General features: G+C 49.0%; 1 non-coding gene across 1 annotated transcript; it reads right to left on the bottom strand.

Moving 5' to 3' along the window:
• Window positions 1-1,360: 1,360 nt before the first annotated feature.
• Window positions 1,361-1,432, bottom strand: TRNAD-AUC. Its single transcript has one exon. It is a non-coding gene; the product is annotated as a tRNA-Asp (tRNA).
• Between the last annotated feature and the right edge of the window lie 6,922 nt (window positions 1,433-8,354).

The raw sequence follows: 8,354 nt of genomic DNA, 5'->3' as shown, positions 1-8,354 counted from the left end.
CAAGAAGAGGCCAGTAAATGACATATTTATTTGCCCCTTCTCCGCTCTCCATCCTTACCCATCCCTCACAGCAGCCGGCAGGAGAGGGAAGGGAGGAACCCAGCAGCGCTGCAGGGGAGGAGGGGGGAGGAAGACAGCACAAGGATAAGAGAAGAGTGGGGGACCTGAGATGAGTGGGGGGTCAGATAGAGAAACTGATGCCCTCCATGTTCCTCCTGCATCCCTTGAATGCCTGCAGGATAGAGAGAAGGAGCGGGCATTCAGTGGCTGCAGGAGCAACATGGACATTGGTTCCAGGTGTAGAGGGGAGTCACAAGGGACCTTTGGAGCATTGGGTTCGGGTAGCAATTGCACCCCCTGTAGTTACGCTCCTGCTTCCTTGTATTCTGTGACACAGAGTCACTATGGCCTGTGAGTAGGCACTGCTGTGTCACACATTTCACAGAGCCCTGCCTTCTGATCTACAGGGGTGCTGAGAGGAGGCAGAGTCAGTGTAGGGATCACTGCTTGTGGCCAGCAAGTTACCATGGGATATGTAGTCCTTAGAAATGAGAAGTAGCTGAGAAGCATGCAGTGAGTCCAGGAAGTTGTACCAATGATAGGACACTATTCCTCCCACTGATACCAATGATGGGAAATTTCCCCCACTTATACCAATGATGGGACACGATTCCTCCCACTGATACCAATGATGGAACACGATTCCTCCCACTGATACCAATGATGGGGCACTATTACCATAAATAATACCAATAATGGGGCACTATTCCTCCCACTGATACCAATGATGGGGCACTATTCCCCCAAATGATACCAATAATGGGGCACTATTCCCCCAACTGGTACCAATAATGGGGCACTATTCCTCCCACTGATGCCAATGATGGGGCACTATTCCTCCCACTGATACCAATGATGGGGCACTATTCCTCCCACAAGCTCCACTTCCCCCAACTCTGGGTTGTTACAGGGAGGGTTATTCTTGGGGCTATAGGCAAGGATAGTATTGGGGTTACAGGGGGCATTAGTGTTAGGATTACATGAATGGCTAGTGGTAGAGAGAGCTGTTGAGCTATATAGTAAACAGCTGGCTTTTTTCATCCAAGTTGCTAAGGATAGCCTAGAAAATACCTAAAAAGAAGCCGAGTGCTCCACCTACTGGCTGAAAATAAGAATACAAAACAATCATATCCTTGTGCAAAAAAATATATTATTCAAAAGTGCTTAACAAAATACATACAAACATACAACATATTCCTTTTGGTTTAAATTTTATTCCATCAGCATTTAATTTGTACAGCAGATTTCTCTGCCCTGGGGAAACAAAGCAGTTAGCAGTTGAGGCAGCCATCTTGGCAATTGCATTGGCCGGGAATCAAACCCGGGTCAGCTGCTTGATATGCAGCTATGCTCACCACTGCACCACCAACGCGAGGAATGTCTTTGGAGTGTGGGAGGAAAACCCCTGCCTAAATACTTACCTGAGCTCGCTTTCGATCCAGCGCTGTGCCTAAGAGCAGTAGCTTTCTCTCTCCTCACTGGACAGAAAGGCAGCAGTGGGAGCCAATCACAGCCAGTGAGCAGACAGCAGGGGACGGGGGCAAGCTGTGCTCTGTGCTTCAATGGACCGCATAGCAAGTGGTTTGCTATGGGGTACACTCAACAAGGGGGAGAAGCCAGGAGCGCTGGCAGGCAACCCAAGAAGAGACTGCTCTATGCAAAACTATTATAGAGAGCAGGCAAGTATAACATGTTTGTAAACCTAATTTATTTTTTATTTTTAAATAACAATCACTTAAAGTGGAACTTTATTCCAACGTTCCGCTTTTCTACCTCCTCCCCCTTTTCTACCTTCATACAGTTTTTGATTAAAAAAAAAAATTGTCGGGGAAGCGGGTAACTGGTTTGACAGGTACCAGCTCCCACTTCTGGCCAGATCACTGCAACATATCCACCAGAAGTTCTCCTCCCCCCTCCCCACAACTTTCTGGAACCTCTGACCATCCACAAAGTGCAGCACGGCTCTCGCATGCGCAGTAAATTTGTAAAGAATCACGGCCCACTGCCCACATTTAATATGCTGACACCGGGGGACCAAAGATCAGTGAAGAAGTGGCTCGGGAGAGGGTGATGCTGGATCCCACTGCTGTGATGATGGGGCACTATTCCTCCCACTGATATTAATCATGGGGCACTATTCCTCCCACATGCCTCCTTCTCACTAGAGCCCCCCTATCCACAAACTCTTAGTTCAGTTGTAAGGAGGGTTGCTCTTTGGGATATAGGGAGGGATATTATTGGTGTTACATGGAGGGTTATTCTTGGGGCTATAGGGAGGTTTAATATTGGGGTTATAGGGAGGGTTACTCTTGGGGATAGAGGGAGGGATAGTATTGGGGTTACAGGGGCATTAGTGTTAGGATTACATGAATGGCTAGTGTTAGAGAGAGCTGTTGAGCTATATAGTAAACAGCAGGCAAGTTGCTAAGGATAGCCTAGAAAATACCTGAAAAGGAGCCGATTGCTCCACCTACTGGCTGAAAATAAGAATACAAAATTATCATATTCTTGTTCAAAAAAATATATTATTCAAAAGTGCTTAACAAAATACATACACAATCCTATTGGTTTACATTAGCATTTAATTTGCACAGCGGAGTTCTCCCTGGGGACACAAAGCAGTTAGCAGCCATCTTGGCAATTGTGTTGGCCAGGAACTGAACCCGGGTCAGCTGCTGGATAAACAGCTATGTCACCACTGCACCACCGATACAAGGAATATCTTTGATATGTGGGAGGAAAACCTATATGCAGCTCCCCCTAGCCCCCCTTAATACTTACCTGAGCTCAATCTCGATCCAGCGCTATGCCTGAGAGCAGTAGCTCTCTCTCTCCTCGCTGGAAAGAGAGGCAGCAGTGGGAGCCAATCACAGCCAGTGAGCAGACAGCAGGGGGTGGGGCCGAGCCATGCTCTGTGCTTTAATGGACCACATAGCAAGCAAGTTTGTATGGGATGCATAAGGACACACACTGCAGTTTTGGTTACTAAAGCCCCCGATTCCCTTGTGAAGACTAAGGAGAGGAATAAATTCAATACCTTCACCAAGGTTACTCTTGGGATATAGGGTGGGATAGTATTGGGGTTACAGGGAGGGTTACTCTTCGGGATATAGGGAGGGCTAGTATTGGGGTTACAGTGGGGGTTATTCTTGGGGATATAGAGAGGGATAGTATTGGGGTTACAGGGAGGGTTTTTATAGAGGATATAGGGAGGGTTAGTATTGGGGTTACAGGGAGGGTCATTCTTGGGGATATAGGGGGGGTTAGTATTGGGGTTACAGGGAGGGTTATTCTTGGGGATATAAAGGAGGGTTAGTATTGGGGTTACTCTTGGGGATATAGGGAGGGTTAGTATTGAAGTTACACTTGGGGATATAGGGAGGGTTAATATTGGGGTTACAGGAAGAGTTATTCTTTGGGATATAGAGAGGGTTAATATTGGGGTTACAGGGAGGGTTAGTATTAGGGTTTTTCTTGAGGATATAGGGGGGGATATGATTGGGGTTACATGGAGGGTTATTCCTTTTGGTTTCAATTTTTTTCCATCAGAATTTTATTTGCATAGCAGATTTCTTCCTGTGGACACAAAGCAGTTAGAAGCCAATTTGGCAATTGCGTTGGTCGGGAATCGAACCCAGGTCAGCTGCTAGATATGCTCACCACTGCACCACCAACACGATGAATGTCTTTGTAGTGTGGGAGGAAAAAACCTGAGGATGACGAGGTGAGGCGAGGTGAGGATGGCACTGGATCCCACTTCTGCGGCTATGTCTGGTCTTGTCACAGTGGCAACATATAGCAGCTTACTAATTGCTCTGCGATACGTATCATTGTTTGGTAGAAAGTTTTCTCCTTCATTGCTCTTTTGATAGCCTGGTTCCATAGACGGTTTTACTTCCTTTGCATATTGCATATGGAATTATTGCAAGATTTTGGAGATTTTTTGAGACGATAACTTCCATCTTTTTCTCTCTCTATTTCGATACCCAGATAGTAGCTAATGTTCCCAAGTTCTTTGATTTCAATATTTTCTTTCAGCTTGTGAACTATCTGATTGTAATCCCCCTTCTTTTTCAAAACGGGTTATAATGTCATCAACATAGATAAGGATGTATATCCATCCGTCTTCTTGATTCCTGGAGTAGAGATGGGGGTCTGCTTTACTTCTTGAGAATTCCTCTTATTAGTCACTTCTATGAAACTCTTAACAGTTAATAAGGCCTACAAGTCTCAACAGGAGGCCAACATGTGTCTCCGGCCTGTGAGATGGCACTCAAGTGTTTGTCTGAAAGGGGAGTTAGAAGTCGAGCATGTGCTCTCTCACCCGACAGGCTGATCCGCCTGAATTCTCCTCAGAAGGCGCCGCAGCACAAGGATACTGGACGAGGGTGCTCCACAGTTTCAGTTGTCAGCTGGGCTGCCTCTTCGATCTCTGGACACACTGGCTGGCTATTGGAGTCTTGCTTCCTTCTGGATGGCTGGTCTCTCGGTGGGTTTAGGCCCAGGCTTCTGGCCTAACAGCACGGCTGTGTTGTGCCAGCAGCTCCGCAGAGTAAAAGAATGCAGGTCCCGAGAGAGAGAAACAACCACTCCCTTTCCATAAGTAACCTCCCCCATAAGTCTGTGCGGAGGTGTCACATTTTCAAGTGATGCAGGGCATTGTGGGGAGTATAGTCTGATTCTCCTAAGAGTCAATGGAGTCCATATCTCCTGCTACTTGTTGTCCCACAATGCATCACTTTCCAAAGGTATCTTACATATTTAGACGCTAGGATAAAGTTCCAGCGGGGATGGCCTGTCATTGAACTCTGACAGGATGACCCCGCTACACGTCTAACCCCTGCCAGACCCCAAAAACAAGGGGCTGGATTTAACCCTGAACTGCATGTACATGCTAGGAACATGGCCTGCCGCAGACAAGCCAGCAAACTAAGTTGGAACAGTCAGCGTTCAACAAAAGAAAATAAATGAGAAAAAAGTTATTAGCAAACAGTAGCAGCATAGTCTTCTAGTGGAGATCTGTATCCTCTTGACACAGCATTTAGCTGAGAGCTCCTGCCCCAGGTACACTCCTGTGGAGTGGAATAAAAATTGCAACCTAGGACAGGAAAAAAAGGAAAAAGAAAGGTAACAGGTAAAAGCAAATCAAGTGTCGGGTGCCCGATCAGACACTTGGCCAGGTTGGTGCAGGGACTCAAACCAGGACAAAGCATTGGCAGGGGTTTGGAAAAAGTGCACCTGGCCTTGATGCACCACTCTCAGCGTCGCAGGAAACAGCATGGAATATTGGATGGTCTTCTCCCTCAGCTTTTGCTTGACATGCTGGTACTTGGCTCTCGAGGCACGGACAGCAGGGGAGTAATCAGGGAAGAGAGACACAGAGGCATTGTTGATCTTCAGGCTCCCCTTAATGCGGGCAGCATGTAGGATAGAGTCCCGGTCTCTGTTATTAAGGAGGCGCATTATCATGGTGCGAGGGGGGCTACCCGAAGGCAGCGGTTTGCCAGGCACCCTATGGGCCCGCTCCAAAACAAAACAGGGGGATAGGCAGTCCCTTCCAAATTCCTGGGCTCTCCAGGAAAGTAACCGGGTCGGATCCCTCGACCCTTTCAGGAAGACCCACCAAGCACAGGTTGTTCCAACGTAAACGGTTTTCTAAATCGTCCATCTTGTCCTCTAACAAACAAATTTTAGTGCCCTGGGCCTTAAGGGTAGGAAGGGCCGGGCCCACAGTGTCCTCCAGATCACTGATGCGGCACTCCATTTCTGAGACCCGGTCCCGCACTTTGTGCATATCCTGGTGCATTATTGTAATGTCCAGCTTAAGCTCCTCCACTTTCCCCATAATATCTGAGTGGTTTACCTTAATGATTTTGAGGACCTCCAGCAGCGTGGGCTCCGGTTCAGAGGCCGTCCTCCAGGCCATCCTCGCTAGGAGACGCAGGGGCAGGCAGCGCTGGCGTGGTGGAGGTTTCAGGAGAGGGTGGGAGAGATTACTCAGGGTCCTCAGCAAAGAGCTCCGGCGTGGATGCAAGAGAGAAGAGTGGCGCGGTGGTGCGGTGGCCATCTTGGCCGGAGCGCGTGGTGATGTTCATCCTGACCGCGGGCTGCTTCTTGCGCTTTCCCATCCACCAGATTCCTCAGAAAAGTATCTCAGGGGCTTACCCGAGGGAACTGTAAGGCCCCGTACACACGGTTGATTTGGTCAGCTGAGAATGAACCGAAGTTCAGTTTCATCGGACCAAACAGACCGTGTGTATAGGCTAGCGGTCTGGTTTCCTTCGGTCCAAAATTTCTAAACATGATTCAAAACCGAACCGCTGGACCGCTGCCCCATCGGATAGTACACAAAAGCATCGGTTCAAAACCCGCGCATGCTCAGAATCAAGTCGACGCATGCTTGGAAGCATTGAACTTCGTTTTATTCTGCGGACTTCGTGTGTTTTACGTCACTGCGTTCTGACCCGCTCGGATTTTGGACTGATGGTGTGTACACATATCAGGCTGTCAGGCCACTTCAGAGGTGAACCGCTGAAAACGAACCGACGGACCAGTCTCATCGGTTTGGTCCGACCGTGTGTACAAGGCCTAAGGTTTGTAGCCGGTTTAGAGGGGCAGGAGAGCAGGATGGCACAGGATTGTTCAGAGGGATCTCGGAGCTGCTAGAAAAGATGTCTGCTCACATGCTGCTCCAGGCCACGCCCTTGAGAATTCCTCTTTAGTAAGTACTTTGTTCACTTTCGCATTCCACATCCTTGCAGATTGTTTAAGACCGTAGATGCTGACAATATGGCGCCGTAAGGATCCTGGGCGGCAGCAGCACCGGCTCCATGCTCCTCTCCAGGTGAATCGATGGAGTGATGCCAAAGCCATATCACCCCTAACTACCGCTGAAACCCACCGCTGAAACCCTACCTACATGCTCCTACCTGGCGGGCAGGCGTTGGTGATGCTGGTGGCGCTGTTGTCCGGATGCCGTGTGTCCTGTAGCTGAGGGGTGTCCTGGGCATCCCCCGTGCTTCCCCCGTGCGTCCCCCGAGCGGAGTGTGGGTGTCCCGGCTGTGTACCCCCCGGAGACGGATCGCTGTTCCGGAGGGTGTGTCTCTGTTCCTGGCGTACGGGGTCCTGGATGTCCTCTGGTGGAGCGTCGGCTACAGAACCCTTGCTGATTGGCTACCGGGCGGAGTGACGCAGGAGGAGGAGGAGGTAGTTGCTGGGGGGACTGGGAACATCACACGAGGCCCCGCTGGGTGCCGCGTCGAACGCCGCCCCGACCCCGCCACGGACGAGACGCTGGGGGGCTGCGGGGATTTCAGGGGACCCGGAAGAGGGCCAGTTAGTCCAAGCCAAGGGGACAACGGTCAGTCCTCTTTTTCTTTCCCATTTCCATCCATAAAACGAATGAATTCCTCCCTCCCTGGACCCGTCATGGACAGTCAGAAATAAGAGGGGAGGTGAATGAGAAGCCGAGAGCCTGGAGGTGGTAAGGCCAATGAAAACTGTTGTTTGCAACTGTGCTCTTAAATTGTTACCTTACTAAAGGAAATATGCTGGTGATAATCACTCAGAAATACATAGGCTCTCAAGTGCATACTAGTCCCAGGTAGTGCTGGGAATAAGGAAAAGGGATTTTCTGTGTATGTGAGCTGAAGAGGATACAGGACTGTTAATTATTATGTGGAAATAAGGGCTCTAAACTGTGATAAACAATAGTACTGGAAGAGATACCTTGATGCAGAGGAGGTGGTCTATTTTACCTGAGTGCTTCTATGAGATACTATGATCCGAGTCTTTTGTGGATATAGCTCCAACACTCTGTCAGCCTAAGAGGGGTGGGTATCTCATCAATACTCTTTGTTAAAATTTCTATATACAGGTGCCAGTCAAAAGGGCAAGATGGTGCGGAAGGCCCCAAAAAATATGCAGGGAGGGGGCTCAGGCCGCAGCACAATGAGGTCCTATCTCGTGTCTGAAGGACTGGACCGGACACTGGATGGTCCTAAAGGTGATAGTGAAAATGGCTTATCTGGGACACCTACAAAGAGTAAGGGTCAGACCGAGGGGGGGGGGGCCTCAGGGAAAAGGAGAAAAATAAGGATCAATCTCCAGTAGTAAAAGGCCAGAGTAAAGTTCCAAAGACCCCTGAGAGCCAACAACAACCCAGTTTATTCTCTGATACCTCCCCCGAGAACTCCCAAGCCCCACCAACTAAGCAGGATATGATGGACATGACAGAAATTATATTACGCTTAGAAAGAACTATCAAAGGGGAAATGGAAGCAACTAGAAGAGAT

This window comes from Rana temporaria, chromosome 12 (genome assembly GCF_905171775.1).
Source record: "Rana temporaria chromosome 12, aRanTem1.1, whole genome shotgun sequence".
NCBI lineage: Eukaryota > Metazoa > Chordata > Amphibia > Anura > Ranidae > Rana > Rana temporaria.
This window is presented reverse-complemented; position numbering and strand designations above follow the sequence as displayed.